The 17,629-nt window shown below is 37.7% G+C and overlaps 1 protein-coding gene across 1 annotated transcript in view; it reads right to left on the bottom strand.

The window, feature by feature from the left end:
• The window catches only part of camta1a (calmodulin binding transcription activator 1a), a 279,419-nt gene that overhangs the window by 245,730 nt on the left and 16,060 nt on the right, over positions 1–17,629 (bottom strand). The gene's annotated exons all lie outside the window — the stretch shown is intronic.

Below are 17,629 nucleotides of genomic sequence, written 5' to 3'. Positions count from 1 at the left end.
TGACTAAATAGTTAGTCTTGTTATTATCTCACAGTGTAAACATTGAGGATTTGAATGTGGCTCCCCAGAGAAAGTTGATGCTGGTGGTGTCATTTATGACATTACCTTATAAAATACTTATAAATCAAGCAAGCTTAAAGGGAAAATAAAACTTAAAAATAGGTAAGTTAGTATTAAATAAATAAATGCAAAATATTAAATTTGTTTTTAATAATCCAGTAAAAAATTAATGCAAAAGGAGATTTTTTGGCAGGAGGTAATCTAAGGCTATTTGAGCACCCTAGACCATTAGCAATGCGGCTTATTCGGTCACACCCATTCAAATGCGGTATGTTTAATCTAACAAGCATTAGTTTAAAAACCCAAGGACACCATTAAACCAGTCTTCACATCCCCGGATTTGGCAATTAAGATCAGCACATCATCAGCCACACCAGCAGGGAGAGTGAAATAAATCAAATAAATAAGTTACAACACCCCGAGCAGATGTTTACATAAACATCATGTACAAATACATTATGTATTGCCCAGTGCCCTCACTGCTCCCGCAGAATTCTCCATTAGGTTTCCAGGTGTTCCTTTATAGTACAGCCATACACTGCTTTGATCAGCCTATCAGAACAATTCCCTCTTTCATCTTGGGAAATATGATTTGGTTAAAGCAGATTTTAAATCAAGGTTTAACCGGAGACTGAGCACGTCCCTTCCTCTTGTTTAGTATTCATGCTGAGCATGGCAATCTGGTGTTGCTTTACTAAAAGTCATCAGCAACATCAATTTCTTATTAATATCAAGTGCAAATATCCAATGAGAGGGAGTTGAGCTTGAGAAAAACAGCAGAGTGAAGTGTGGGGAGAAAAGAAGCAAAGAAATCATACAGGGAGAAATGGAAAATATGAATTAAAACTTGCTGTTGTCCTTAATTTAAGAATTCCGAATTCAAAGTTTTCAAAGATTTATCATTGTTCAAGAAATTAATGCTCTTTTTTTTCCTTGTTGAAGGCATGTCTAATGATATTTCATAAATTCATCTGAGAGAGGTTTGAAAAATGAATGACTGCAGGGCTATCTTTAACTATTACTCAAACCATCAAAACAGATTCAGCATTTCTAAAAACTGTCAGACACTGAAAGAGAATTTTGTTTTTTTATTATTCAATTACTCTGATTTAAGAACTAAAGAAGGCTTTCAGGTGCAATACTTGCCAGTCTTAGCAAAATCTATAGTTTGTTCTTTTAAATGAAAGCAATTTTCTTCTGCCAAAAAAACTGGTCTAAGCACTTGTGTTGATTTAAGAGGCTATGACCGGAAACCCTGTGGCAATACAACGGCAAAGAACTGAGCACAACAAACATAAGTGTACAGTTTAGAAAATCTGTCTTATATCGGACAAACTGCTGTCTGAGAGGGTTTACGTATCTTCAAGCAGAGTGGGATATATTGTGTCTGTCTAACAGGAGGAAGTTTGGTTCTGAGATAAGAGAGGCCAATCAAAAGCCCGGAGCTGAAAGGTTTGATTCTTGGTACAAGTTGGTTGTAGTTTTCCAGCCGGCAGCTTCACAACTGTTTCATTAGCTGTAAGGTCCATAAGGCAGAGTTGAACCACAAACTTGCACAGTGGCTGACCTTGCAATTTGACCTTTCCGATAAAATGGGTCCTGTCTGTGTATGCTGTTTTTGTGTTTTCTGTGTAGCAAGGAAATATGAAAAGTTTAACTCCAGTTCCACTCCTGCTTGATAGGGTTAATAAAGTATAATTTCCCTCTATTCTTTACTCTCTGTGGAGCACATCAATCTAACTTGTCATGCCGAACTTGGTCAGGGTGCCACTGACTAAGTAAGGTCTATGCTTAAAAGCTAAATTATTTAGCCAGTGAGTCTAGTTGATAAATGTTGGCGGAGCAAGTCAATACATTACAAGGATGTGTGGACCAACCCTTTTGTAGAATTTATTATGCATTGGGAGAGATAAAGGCCATTGATTGTCTCCAACAAGGTCACAATGAGGTCTCTTTCTCCACTGAAAGGGGTCTATCTATTGGACCAACAAATTTTGGCCACCATTTGGCATTACCAGATACCACCATGCCAATAAGCTCAATCAAATCTGTGGGAAAAACTATGAACTGTCTTACATCTACCAAGGATACAGAGCGATAATGGGCTGTATTTATATGAAGGGATATCTAACTTTTACATTATTCATGGGGCTGTGGAAAACGCAATGGCAGTGCTAATATAATATTGACCTAACCCCAACACTACATGAATGGCAATAGAGGCACAGCTTGACACACATAAACACACACACACACACACACACACACACACACACACACACACACACACACACACACACACACACACACATACACATACACATACACACATACACATAGACGCACGGTGGAAAGTCTTACTGGAACATATCTCTTCCTCTTATGATCAATTCACATACCCTAAACGATACTTAGAAACTCAATACAGTAGATGGTCTTCTTAAAGGTCACACGAGTGACTGGACACGGAGAAGAATAGAAAGAGCTGTGTCTACAAAATAAAACCCTTTATCATCAGACATCAGAGTTGTACAATGAGATTGTTTTTGGTCAAAAAATACTCAGGAGGGAGTTTTCTCTCTTTGTTTGCTGTACTGTGTGGGTAGACAAGGATAAATGGAAATAAAATAGTGCTTGAATGGATTAATGGTTCATCAACCGGCATTTAATGAAGATTTGTGTGCAGCTGACTTTATACTAAAGCACAATCGTCTCTTAAAGATAGCCGTAAAGCAGCAAAATACAGACTTAATTTTTTTAAGTCTGTAGACATGTATAAAGGATCATAAAAATTGTCACAAGGGAATAAACGTAAACATCAATCACTTCTCAGTCAACCAGCAGAGGAAACTGTCTTCCAATTTGAATAGGACCAAATTCATGGTAAAGGAAAAATACTCAATTGATGAAAGTGTGTTGTTGTTGTATTGTAAATCCTAGTGAACTACATGAACATATGTATGCATTCAGTAAAGCAGTTGGCAAGTACAAATATTAAAGCAATGACAGCATGCTGTGCCCCTATACATCCACCCCAACCTGCTCCCACCAACTTTTGTGTACTTTTCTGCATTGGAGCTAAGTATTGCCACTCAACCTGAATGATACTGCAAAATAATTACGTATAAACATTCATATCAGACATAAATGCTCAAGTATATCTTAGCCTACTTTACCATTATAAATTTGAGCATCACACATCGTTGGTTTCACGTAATATAACCCTAGAGTCACCACGTGTAAAACAGAAAAAACAGTTTGCCAGCTTGTCGTATTGAAAAAAGTGAACATGTCATGGGAGAATCACAGCCGAGCTGAAGCATTTGTGCCTCCAGTCCAGAGGAGATTTCTTAGCATTTTCATTGTTAGATACCATCAAAGCACTTTCACTCCTTTATACTTATAGTATATAAACATGACTTTGAAAAATATCCTGCTGTGGGAGAACAGCAGAGCCACTGTGGGTCCATGTTGCCTCATCAACAGAGATTTCAAAAGGCAGTGCAGAATTTCAATGGTGCTTCAAGGTTCTGCTAAAGGACAGGCTGGGGGAGTACAAGAAAGGGAAGGGAAGGAGGACAGGTTATTATGGACTTTAGAAAGACACTGTGTTGACACTTCAACCTTTTAGGCTCAAGCTGCAGAGCAAACACTGCTGTCTTTCACCAAAAATCAACACCAATCAGTGTGAAGGGGTCAAACAACAATCCTCCATCACTCAATAAAGCTACAACTATTATAACGCTACAACTCTTCTGATCCACAAACTGTCTCTAAAATGGAGGCAGGAAATTTATTTATGCCAAAGACAAACCTACAGTATAAAAGGAAAAGATAAAAAGATGAAGAAGCAGCTCATATTTTCAGTGGTCAGAGAAGGTACGAAAAGCTACAGCTAAGCACGTACAAGTCAAAGTGCTGTGTCAGACACATTGGCTATCTGTAATGTACATTCATTCAAATAAGCTTCAGGTTCAGTGCTTTACAAGCTGCAAAATATAGGGGATTAAAAAAGCTGCATATCTTGAAGTACTGCACTGGAAATATTTAGTGTAAAAATCGTGTCAATGTAAGTTTTTTAATTAAAAATCTTTCATATCAATTGAAAGTTTTATGCCATCTTTTTAAAGGTGCTACATGTAAGTTTTTGCTTTTGCTACATAACCAACACTAGCATTAACAGCTATTTACTTACCAAGAGCTTCATCCATTATTGCATTTACAAGACAAGAGGTTAGAATACACCCTCTGGGCAGCACTACTTCTTCATTCTCTCATGTTGGACTGAGGTCAGACTGGACACCACATTGATTCACTATCCTAAAGTGGTCATATGAGACGGGACGGGCCAGGGCAAGCTGGTTAGCATGCTAACTTCAGTAGCAAAAAGGAATTGATAGAAATAGAAGCAAAACCAAAGTAAACACTGGCGCTGATTTTCACCACTGGAGACAGCTCTCGGTGAGTAAAAGAATGAAGTTTAATGCTGAACTCGCAACCTTTCTTCTAGACTGGTAAGTAAAGAGCCATTAATGCTGATGTTGGGTATGTAGCGATAGGAAAGAAGTACATATAGCAACTTTAAGACTGTTCCAATTCTTTCCCACTTTACTCTTAATGTAGCCACAGAGGCAGCAAAAATCATGTTCTACAATTTGCACTATTGCTCCACTTTGTAGTACCTGCTACTAAGTAACTCAAAATCAACTCCGCTGCAGCGACTCCATAAACTTAACCTGCCAGAGATATTTTTCAAATAAGGTGCATAGATTACTCACATTAAATGCCCAAGTACAGAATATAATGAAAGGGGAGAGCTGAGCAATAAAATAAACACCTCACTCTGCTGTCACTTATCATTTCACTGTCCACTTTCTTCAACGTATATAATAATTCACTGCAAAACTATTTTGTCCTCAACTTTTATTGGATGTACACTTATTTTGGAAATAATTTCTTGGCTCGGGATTTGAGAGACTGCAGCAGAAAAGCTAACTTTAAGACATTCAGGTGAGAAAAAAACAGAAGAAGACACAAGGTGGATTCTGTCATTCCTGTTATATGTGTAACTACAAAGAAGAAAGGACTGTTGAAAACTAACAGAATAAATGACCTTTCACTGTAAGCAGGCGTTAGAAGACAAACCTACTGAGAGATGCCTTATTCTGCAACTTTATCCTTGCTTAAGAACATGCTCAGTCCTGGATCTAGGACCTGTGGGATGGATCATTATGTCCTTGTCAGCTTTATTTTTCAAATTCAGCCAGTTTTATTGATGTGTAAACATCTCAAAGAGAAAAGGGACTTCACATACTGCCCAGATGAACAAAGGCCTCAAGGACACCCAACCAAAAGGATGTCTGAATCCTGCTGGACCAGGATCCTACGAGCTGCCCGAATGGGCAGCTTTGATAAGAAAAAAACAATGAACTTATGGGGAATAACCTTTGGTACTGTGATTCACTGAAATACAAATATGTTACCCAAAAGGTCAGGGTGACCTATGCTGGACTAATGTTACAAAGTAAGACATATTTCGAACATACCATTGATAAAAAAGGTAAACCCTTAAATTATATATAAAAGAATTTCGAATTTGTAGACCTGCAGGTGCAGACGTGTTCAGTTTTAAAATTTTAAGGTTGCTGATTTTGTATTTCACTTTATTACAAGGGAATTGTGTTTAAAAATGATTAGAATACAATTTTCTACAGAGAAATTTCTAGAAATAAGAACTGATTCAGATTCTTATTTGAAGATTTGAGACTCGACTCATGAAGATCTCTGATTTGATGCCAAAACCTTGTTATTTAGTCACCCAAGCTTCTAGAATAGCCAGGTTTGATACAAGAAAAAATGACAGCCCAGTCAGCTGTGCATCCAAAGTAATGTCAACCTGCCAAATGCTCAGGTTCCTCATCTGCAAAATTTATAAATGCTTAACATATGCAGAGATAAAAATAAAAATATAAGATTGACCGTGTGTGACTCCATTAAACACAGGTTTCCAAAACTAAGAAGCACTGCAACCTTCAGCTTAACAACCTCTTTTGTTTAGCAAAAAATGATAATTAAAGACATTAAAGAATGGATAAATGCAAGAAAATGCCTGCATTTTAAGACCATCCCTGCTGCTTACAAACAAGGTCGATGATAGCCCTAGTTCTAGTTGCCCGCCTTTGACAATGAGAGAGGGTTTAATCAGATGAAGGCCTAATACAGCAGGGCTATAGAGGCACTGCCATGCCTGGAGCCGTCCATCAGATAGAAAAGGGCATGATGGGCTGGGATCCAAACAGGCCCACAGAGAATCCCAGCCTGCTGTTGTTGCTGGCTCTTCATTCTCAAGGACCTTTAGAGATCAAAGACCAACACACAACAAAAGAGACAGCAAAAGAGAGACCGAGATAGAGAGAGATGGACCAAAGAAGTGAGTAAGGTAAGCAGGAAGGATGCCATGAATCAGAAGAACCCATGCGGCCTTACACTGATTAACCAAATGCCAGGACTCCTACTGAGTCCAAAGAACAGTCAATGGGATTTCCTGGAGAACGTCTGTGAAACTTTCACTCTGTGTTAGAGCAGCCTCCTCCATCCGGTCTCAGATGAAGTATCTTCCAACTTAAACTCCATCCTAATATGTTATATTTTGTAGCTTGGAAATGATGTGCTCCTTTGATACTCTAAATACAGATCCTGTTTCCTCTAGGGAATAGCTGAAGTAGCCTTTCTCCCTGCTTTCACTCTCTCAACAAAAATAAAAAGATACATGGTGTTCTTCTGCCGGCCAGCGCTGTTGTTTAACCTTGGTGAAGTACAAAGCAGTAGAGCCAAACAAATACTAAGCTACATGAAGCGTTATGAAACAACTTAGAACATCTAAAAACGGACAACAAAAATACAACTGAAAGCACAGGCCTCCCAAATATGAACTCAGCCCAAGCTCAGCCCAGCAAAGGCACAATCTTATTGTAGATTTCCATTCAACCAAGATAGTATTTTATTCAGATGGACGTACTCCATCGGAACTATAAAGAAGGGATGTGGTGTGCTTAAAACGTATATGCAGTCCACTCAGTAAATACAGGGCATGGACGAAATACCAGGGACATCATACGATACAGTATAATGCAATCAAAAACTATAGCCTTGAAATAAGTACAGTGCTAGCTACTGTAACCCTATCAGAAAGCTTATAAAGACTGTCAGAGGTGTTGATTCAAATCTTACACTGTGCATAAATTGTCATGAGTTTACTACAGCTATGGATTACTATTAAACTATTGATTTGCAACAAAGAATATACTGCTTATTTTCTTAAAAACAAAAATGTCACAATACTCAACACAATGCTTTGTGGAAACTCTCTGATCCTGATCTGATCTTTAAAATTCAGCCACATCAAGTAATCATGTTACTATTTGTTGACTTTAGTCTGAAATATCAATCAATAATTAATGCATTAGCCCACATGATACAAAGTAGAAAACAAACATTAATTCTCTAAACATCTATATAAGGTTAATAATTAGCTTTGTCTGCCATATAACTAAGGCTTAGAAAAATATTTTTGACAATCAGAGGGAGGCTATGTAGAGAGCTTGCTTTTAGATGTGTGAAGAAATATTGGAATGGATTATGATGGTTAATACTGACTTGGAAAGTCTAGGTAGATTCTTAGTTTTAGTAGTATTAAAATTCAGTGATAATAACCTTCAATTTTTAAGGTGAAGCATTTGATTTTAATTGTGTTTTATGGAAAATTATATCCGTCTTAAAGTAAATCAGAGTAGACTCTGCAGTGTATGACATTCAATTCAAGTGCTCACAAGTTTTCATCTTTATTTATGTATGGTCTCCTTCTAGTTTAATTAATAATGAGTTGTCTGTACAGTATACCACTGAAACATATGCATATAAAAATTACGTTCTGGTAGATCATTACAAATACTAGCAAATATATATATTAATACTAGGGCTTAAGATCCCAGGCCCTCTTTAAAGAGACCATATGTAAGCATTTTAGCTTAAAATTTTTTCGAAAATTAACCAAGATTATCAACATAATGTAAAGGAATAACGACATTATGTCAAAGACGTTTATGTAGCGTGTTGCAGAGATATCTAATGAAGATAACATGCTAACAGGCTGGCCCCAGCTAGCCCCAGCCCACATTTCCTTGTTTTCTATGATAGGGGTGGACACCCTGACTTTCTTATATGCTACCGCCTATTTGTTTGGAGTATGAATTAGGCAGCTGGCCCATTCTTACACATTTTCCCTTTAACAGCTCCAAAAAACATACTTAACATTGTTTTATCACATTGACACTTGATGACCTCTAATATATTTTTTGAGGATTGCATATAGATTTGATTTGAACTGATGACATGTTTCAGACAACCACTACAGAAAATTACTTATTACTTCTGTTTGAGGTTAAATACAAAAAAAACAGAAAATTAATCTTAAATGTGACAAAATCTTAGTATAGCAGATTTGACTGGATTGATAATTATTACTTGTCCTTACAGTATGTACTACTAGAACATGCAGTAGCTCCAGTAATGAACATGGGAATTACAACGTGTGTGTGTGTGTGTGTGTGTGTGTGTGTGTGTGTGTGTGTGTGTGTGTGTGTGTGTGTGTGTGTGTATGTGTGTAATTTTTACACATCTCTGCAAATGTGTGGTGTCAATGTTTACAAACACCTTCACCAACAAATGGTAGAATTATACGTGTCACCTATAAAAGCAAAGCAGGTTTTTCCTGCACTTACAGCACTGCGTGTGAAGAGTTGTCTGGCTGATAAGGAGGTGGAAAGCTCTTAAGTACAGGAAACAAAACTGCCAAATAGAAGGAAGACTGGTGAGGGGTTAATGTCATCTATTATTACTCTCAGTACAGCACAGTCACTCTATGATTCTATCGCAAACACAGAACCATTGCCACAACAGTGTGCCATCTGTTGTACCTACAGTATGGAACTTGTTCAATTGTTGTAGAAAACTTTATTCCCTACGTAGACTTCTTTACCTTCAGTACACAGCAGAACATCAAACTTCATCCTGTTCTTGTCTCACATCGTTTTCTAAGATATGATGTCTGAAAAATTTGATAGTACAGGCAGTGGTCCCAAAGCATTATGCACACTCGCTGAACAATATAGCACTGGCCATGAACAATACGTTATCCAAAGTAATATGCATAATTCAGAATAGAGTAATTTTATAGCTTACCAGTTGCAGGAGCGGCCTTCTTGTAAGCTTCAATCTCCTGACACACTTCTGACAGGATGTTAAAGCACTTTTTTGTATTCCACAGGGTACATATTACAAGAATAAAGCTGGCATTAATTTTGTTTAAAATCTCTTTCCATGTATCTTTTTTTGCCTACTCTTGTAACTGTTGTGGCACTCTTGTGGTACTAAATTTCCCTTATATTATATGTTTTCTCTGCCTCCTCTGTGAGCAGCAGATTTTCCTCAAAGTTCCAGTTTGGTTTCCTTTTGTTTCCATTTTGAACAATTTGCTATAATTTCCCATCTATTTAAATGGTTAGAGACTGCTTGTTGTAAATTTCCTATCAGTTAATTGCCGCTGGAGATATTAAAAAAAATCTGACAAGTTATATTCTTTTCACACACGTTTTTTCAGAATACCTTAATATGTGAGAAATTTAAGGAATTTATTTAAAGAATGAACAAAGCTCAACTAAATGAATAGCTCTTCTAAATTCTAAAGAGAAGACATACTTTCCTAGGTCAAGAAATTTTTTGTCCTTACGCCACTGAATCACTACCCCAGGTAAATGAAAGTCAAATAACATTGTCGCCTCAAAATGTTATTTTTATGGGCAGCCTCTCCACATGGTGACAAGCTTAGACATGTTTACTAGCTCCAGTGCCACCACTGGAAAAAGGTACTATATTGTAGAAAAAGATTGGGTTAAAAAGACATATCAGTTTGCAAATATGCACCTAAAAGTTCCAAGACGCTACTTAGATTAGCGACCGGATCATGGTAGTAAATATGATAATACTCCTGCCATTCAATCCCATTCATGGCTGGCAGAATAGAGGTATTCACTCATATGAACATCTACTATATAAGGAACAATACAGTAGTTTATTGAAGCATAGAATACATACATCAAGTGCAGAACTCATTTTCTTTTATCTAGTAAATAAAGTTAAACTCCATTACAAAATGGTTCCGCACAGAAAAATCCTGACCCAGCAATTCAGAGGGAAAGGCAGACATCTTTCCGTCTATACCTGAATAGCTTTGCAGCTCAGTGAACACATGAGGGAAAAGTGAGACAGAAGATAAGAGTAAAGGAGGGAAACCAGAGGAAGAGAGAGCTGGAATGAAATCAAAGACACAAGCTGGGTTCAATTTAGAGGCTTCCCACAGGAGGTGGGGTGACCTGTATCTGCTACAATAGAGGTCATGCAATTTTGAGTGGATACCCCTGCCCTCAGAGGATACTGAGGACCCCTGCCTTGATGTGCGCATCCAGAGGAAAAAGCAAAGAGTCCCTATAGCATGCAGGACTCCCTCAATGACCTGACTGGTGGGTTCCTATTACAACTGCCTCACTACACCGTAGCCTCACAATTGACACTTCACAGTAAGCTACAACGCTAGCAATCACTAAAGCTATCAAGCTCACAGGAAGTTACTATGAAGTCAGCCATCCAAAGAAACTCTACCAATTCCTTATCTTCCTGTTTTCTACTTTCAAGAGCCAAAAAGTGATGAAAAAAAGCACCATGAAATATATTTAGTAAACCGTAATTGAGTGGAAACTACATTAGATGAAAGCATATGATCATTCCACACAGACTCTACATAGGCATAAACTAGCCTGGTTGTTCCTATTAAAAACACTTTGAAAAGAAATAGTGAAAAGTTGTCATACTGCAAGACTGTGGCTGAATAACTGTGCTCTCTGAGCAGCTAGAATAAATTGTGCAGGCACTTTGCCATCTAAACCTCAACTGAGTGGTTCAATGAAGAGTTGATATACGGTAAATAAAACCCGAACCTTGGTTGAAAGAGATCCCCTCAGGATGCACTGTACCTACTCTAGTCAGTGGCAAGTTCTCAGTACCTGTTACTGAAAAAACATTGTGTGAATCTATCCCAGAAAATAAAAAATAAAAACAACAACAGATAAACAAACAAACAGATAGATGGATGAACATGACCTTTAATTTCCAATGACAGCTCCAGAGAAGCTAATGAACATTTCTGTAAACATTTGCAGTTGGTGGGAGTCATTTTAATTACTCTCCACAGAGAAAACCATGCATGGCAAGGAGCTCAAATGAAGATAAACATTTAATCAAGCATGACCTTGTGTTCGATTAGGTGAATTCTCTGAGCACTGACGTCCATAAAAACAACACTGACATTCCAGGGTTGGCAGTGTAATGACAAAAATGCATCAGGACTGGCAATAAAGAGTCAAATTTATAGTACCTGGTAATTTGACCGGGGTAGTCAGATCTCTCTAATACAAGTCGTACTAATCCATAGGAGAAAGCTTTTATCCAGCTGGTGTTTTAATGAGGTCAGGATATTCCAAGGGGATACTTCAGCTTTAGCACCAGGAGTTTCAAACCAAAGTCTTAGGCCTGCAGTGCACTCCCCACAAACTCTAATTTGTGTTGTTTGTGAAAAGGCTGAGCTGGTATTGAATACAGTGCTATGAATACATGCAGGCATGCTCACTACAACCTGAGGTGTGTCTATGTAATAACATACACACCAAATGAAGGAGGCTGCACCAGGTTCCCTGCAGTGTTTTGTAGTGGAGGCGCCGCGCCTCGCCTGAAAGAAATTATTGTGTTTTTATGTAATACAATATTAGGCCTAATAAGGGAAACTGAGCAGCAAAGGCAATTTATTTAATAAGTTGCCAATTGTTTAAACTGTCATCTAGTAACTGGATTAATAGCAAGATGAGTTGTCTAATTTAGCCCGGCATCGTATGCTTGCTTTGCAGTAAACAGAACAGCACTTCACTATTTAAAGTTTGTATTGACCGGCTGGACTCATATCATTAATGGGTGTGATTAGACACAGGGCAGCACTTACCACCTCTGCTAACCACTTTCTTGGGGGAAACCTTGTTGCAAGTCACAGTTGGGGGAGACACAGTCAGAAGAGAACATGGCTCAAAAGATTTATATACATTTTTTTTTTTTTAAATGCTAAGTCATGTGAATTTGTTTTTGTTTTTTTTTTACCATTTGCTGGTGATAGCACGATAGGTTTGAACAATAAACATGCACAAAAATTGGAACATGTTCAGCTGACCAGCCTACACATATCACAGTTAATAAAGTCAATAGTGAAGCTTTTTTTTTTGGTCTAAAACCTGACACACTCCCCGAACTAATTTCAATAAATTTAATTTAGTTTAACAGAATACTGCTGGACTGAGAAATGCAGGATCTTAGCATAGAGATACCACAGTGAACAGAAATTAGGGACTGTTTATTAGCAGTCAAGAATGACCCTTTCATTGTAAAAGACCTCTATTACACACATGTGAGCTGCAGAGCCATTGTTATCCTTTCATATTTTAAATTAAAAAATTTTAGTAAAAAAAAAAAAAAACAGTAAAAGAGAAATTAATGTTTTCAAAAAACAGATGAATTAATTAAAAAGTATTCATCTTCCGCTCTGTTATCGTATTCAAAGTATTGTTTTGTTATGTAAAATCGTAGCAGTAGGATTCAAGGTGCCACAGTGGCATGGAGCAGGTTAACACAAATTATGTTTTAGGGAGCGCTAAGGAGTGAAGGATTACACTGCACTGCATCCAGTCGGGCTTGTCTTTATAGCACCTATCTTACACCGTAACCGACAGTCTCTAAGGTTTATCCCATCACACCGTTAATTTAATTTGTTGCGATTTTTGATCACTTCTTCCCTGCCTGTTACCCCCGCTGCCCAGTGAGTCCGCTATGCGTTTCTATTGGTGCTCCTGCTCCGTCCTGGGCGGCGGCATATTGGATGTAGGCACCATGCTGTGCTGCTGTTGGCGGTGGCGTGAGGCAGAGAGGATTATTCCTGACGACAGGGGCATTAAATGTGTAGCAGGCTGGTGGAGGCCTGAGCTGATGCTCTCTTGTCTGTTTTGGTTCAGCACCAGTTCAGAAGCAGCGCCCTATGAGCTGAGTTGGAGCTCACAGTACTCAGAGCGTTGTGCCGTTCATTAAAGGCTGTGGGTGTCACACCAGCTTAGGCCCAGCGTCCTCCCTCAACCAGGCTTCATGCTGTACTCCTTTGCCTCTGCTTTTTAAGACTGAGTGACTATGAATACAGTCACTTTTCCAAAATTGGCTAATTTTCTCTGTTTGTCAGTGCTTTATAATGAAACACATTTGAGCCACTTGTTAAAAGTCAGCAAGGTCTATGTCTACAATAACACTTATGGGTCTAATCCAACATCTCGTGGCAGAGAAAATATTGCTCCGTCTTGTTCGCAAGACTCCAGTGGCAAGTCATAAAAGCTGTCATTCAAAATAGATTCCCCCAAGAGCTGCTATAGAAATACATAGTTAAGGGGCAAACTCAAACTGAATAGCAGAAAAGTCTGGCCTAAATAATATCAGCTCCTTTCTTTAGCTGGTAGTTTCTCAACGGATGATAGACTTGCTTTGAATCTTACAATGATACACAGCCTGAATCAGAGCTGTAAAGTGATCCAAAGACCAATAAGTCCATCTTGAATACAGCACTGGTAAAATTCCAATTCTCTAGCACATCTCAACTCCTGCAACCTTCATGCCAGCGTAACCACACATTAGGCTGACTCTGTTTGATCTTGAAAGGGATATAAGCCTAAAGCCCCTCCTGTGTGAGATGTCCTTCTTTAAAAAGATTTTAATCTTAACCGAAATGTCTAGCAAAATAGAGGTCATCGTAAAAGAGCACCAAGCAGACAATAGCGGCTTGCTGCAGACCTGAGAGGAATTCTGTGAGGATGCGTCTCACCTGAGAGACGTGGGGACATCAATGGCTGAGGGAGCAGTTACACAGTCAAGGTAAATATGTACTACCTGGAAGCATTTCTATTTTCCTGTGCAAACTTACTCACTATAAAGTGGAGTATCAGCTCATTTTAACAGATGAGAAATCACAGAAATGTCACTGATCATTTCAATCATAAAGAGGATATTCCAATCATAACTTCCTTTTTGTATTTCTTTCAATAATACCTTGTTTTTTCTCTGCTACAGTTGCTAAGTAAATTCTCAAGCACTGCCAGGTACTTCTCTCCCATTGATAATTTGAAGGCTGATAGCATATCTGTACCTTGCACGCTGCTCATGATCCAATGAAGAAAGCACCATTCAACCTTCTAAACTCCCATCCTCTCCCCTGAATTTTGATTCGATTGGTTTATCTAATTTTCCAGTAAATGCTTGAAATGTATTCCTGCACACCTTCCCATGAAACTACACAGGGGAATCATGAGAATGAGATAGAAATGAATAGTTCTGCATTAGCTTCACTTCACCTCACCAGCAACACCGCAGCCCCCACTCACCCTCCTTCCAGATTAAAGTTTCCAAGGAGCAAGTTGTATCCTCGATCACCAAAAATAAAATGAAGTGTTTACCTCTTCATGAATGAAACTGAAACAGAATTAACTCAGATTTGAACAACAGAAGTAAAGTACAATTGCAAAAAGTGGGCAGGAGGGGAGAGGAATAATAGACACTTTATGAATATTCCTGCATACAGTATGTGCAGCTTTCAAGTAGCTTTGCAGTTATGTCAGGAATACAATGAGTGTATAGAATATAAAGAGGTCCACTGCATATATGAATGTTCATAAATAGATACAGTACATATTAACCTTGCAGCAATGACGAGAGATAGCTGTGAATGTTAACTGACTTATTTTAAAGCCAAAAGAAAACTGCAAAAACAGTGCACATTGTAGCTGGAGAGGAATCACCTGAGTTAACATTATCAATTAGTATTTGTATTTCATTAGCAAGCCATAGCCCCTAGACCAGTAGATAACTTTACTATAAAATCACCTTTAATACTTACATGTAATGGAAAACAATTACTCAGTAAAAGCCACCTGATGTTAGCAATTCTGCAAATAACAATGTCTGTCAATAATAGTCAATAATATGATAAGTCAATCATAAAGTGACCAGTTCCTGGGCAAACAAGCAGACATCATATGGAATTACTTCATATACTGCATTACATTATACAGTATAAAAATATTTCTAAGACTGCAACTACTGACAGCCGTTATTATCAGTTAATCTACTAATATATTTCTCAATTAACGGTTTGGTCTATAAAACATTAGAAAAATAGTGAAAAATGCCCTCTGCCATTTCATAGAGCCTAAGGTGACATCACTAAATGTCTGACCAACAGGAACCAAAGATATACAATTTATTATAATGTAAGACAAGGAAAATCAGAGGCATTTTTGCTTGAAAAATGACTTACACAATTAACTGATGATCAAAATAGTTTGCTGATCGATTATCTGTCGATGGACTGATACATTAATCGATTAATCATTGCAGCTCTCAATATTTCACACAGTTAAATGAACTTGTGGAACTCCAATATGTCCGCTAGACAGTACCTGTTATGTTGCATAACAACAATAGTTTTCAAACATAAAGTAGTAAAGCTGTAATCTGTGGAAGAAAAATAACTATGGTACTGTATATATCATGGAATTAATTCCCCTTTTGATCAAATTAACATTAGCAGCTCTAACCTAACATACTACTAAGATTCCTTAAATTTAAAAGGTAGGAAATTAGTGCATTAAGCATGCTGAGCTAGTGCCAGAAATATGCACAGAATTGATGAGGTGTCACTTTCACTAAGAGTCCCACTATTGCACCGACAAGAGCCTCTCTGATACCTCCCTTCCTGCCTGTCTGCCACCAATGAGGCACAAACAATCGGATTTGCATGGTCTGCAGAAAAAAGAAACGTCCTTGATTTTAGGAAAGGTTGCCTTGCTCTCTTCAACCCTGGAAAAACACTATTGGCATTCATACCACAAGACCACTGGAAACGTCTTTTTTCCTCCTTTTTTTCCAATATCCCATCAGCCCACCAAACATCCACGGAAGAATCTGCTGCCCAGCAACACAGCAGCGTGGCGTTTTTCTTGAAATGTGTCTGTTTTGATTTAATTTGGTAAGAAATGGCAAGACATGCTAACAACTGTAGCCGACAGCATTTATCCCCAGCAAATGCTTATACTTACATTTTGAAATCAATTCCACAGCCATGTTGATTAATTTAGAGTGCTAGCAGCACAATGCAGGTCAGACAGGGCAAACAAGTTACAACATCAGCCAATTAGAAACACCCAAGTGTTATACATTTTTTCATAACAAGGACAGGGCTAGTGAGCAAAGCAAATTGACCGATGGAAACTTGAACGGAAACTGCAAGTGATATACAGTATAAGAAGCTATGAGTAGTTCCTGCTTTACCAATCACCATTGTCATTTTGTCTACTTCTACAAATCGATGTTTTTACCAAAGATAAATCGATCCCTTCATCTATTTTCTAAAATATATCGACTACACAGAATGGGTGTAAAATAATATTTAACTCTAAGTCTATGACAGATTGTCTTTTTGAATATCCTGTTACTTAGAAACAAGCCTAACTGGTGCCTTATCATCTGGCTGTTTTTCAGTCAATTAACTTTCATCACTGCAGATGACTATATTTATATGGTCACAATTTGTTAATCAAAAGCATGGATGGTTGATTTTTGCATATTGGTTTTAAGATTTGTCATGGAGTGTATTTAGGTCTAATTACTACCAGTTATTCTCTGAAAGAAAGAACCAGTTTTTTTCATCTATCAGTACTCGAAATGAAAGAGATACATTTATCAACCTGTCCCCTGAGAAAAGGGGCAGGTTGGCAAATGAGTTCTGAGGCAAATGAAATAACATAAATCGCTGTCAGGGAAATACAGTATAATGTGTTTGCAATTAAGTAAAATCCAAAAGCAAATCAATTACTATGTGTATACTGTATCATCAAGATTGTTTAAAAAGGCAGCTTTGGTAAATTCTTTCAAAATTTTTACATATTTATTTTTTCATTAATATGTAGCACGATGAAAACGATTTTTTTTGTGAAAAAAAAATCCCTCTTTGTTTTTCATTTAGAAAATTTGACAAAATAGCAGCCCAACCGATCTACCACATGTGTCTGCCACGTCCCTGTAATAGATTAACATTTAGACAGCAGTAACTAATGCGGCAGGTCACTTTGTCAGGAGACTCCAAAAAGGTACATTCCTTTATAAACACCATAAACATCAAACAATACAAATGATCCTTTATGTAAATAATTAAGTGCTAAAAAATAATTTAAATATTTTTGCTTTAGAAAACTACCGCTAAGCGCATTTGTGAAATCTTCGAACAAAGGCAATGTTTTTTGGGTTTGAGTTTCAAGACAGAAAATGTAAAGTGGTGCGTTATCTCCCATAATGTGATGCAAATATGAAATGAGAGACACCTTGA

The sequence above is a fragment of the Xiphias gladius genome, chromosome 18 (assembly GCF_016859285.1).
Source record: "Xiphias gladius isolate SHS-SW01 ecotype Sanya breed wild chromosome 18, ASM1685928v1, whole genome shotgun sequence".
Classification (NCBI taxonomy): Eukaryota; Metazoa; Chordata; class Actinopteri; order Istiophoriformes; family Xiphiidae; genus Xiphias; species Xiphias gladius.
The sequence above is the reverse complement of the archived record's forward strand: the minus strand, read 5'-3'. Positions and strand labels throughout refer to the sequence as shown.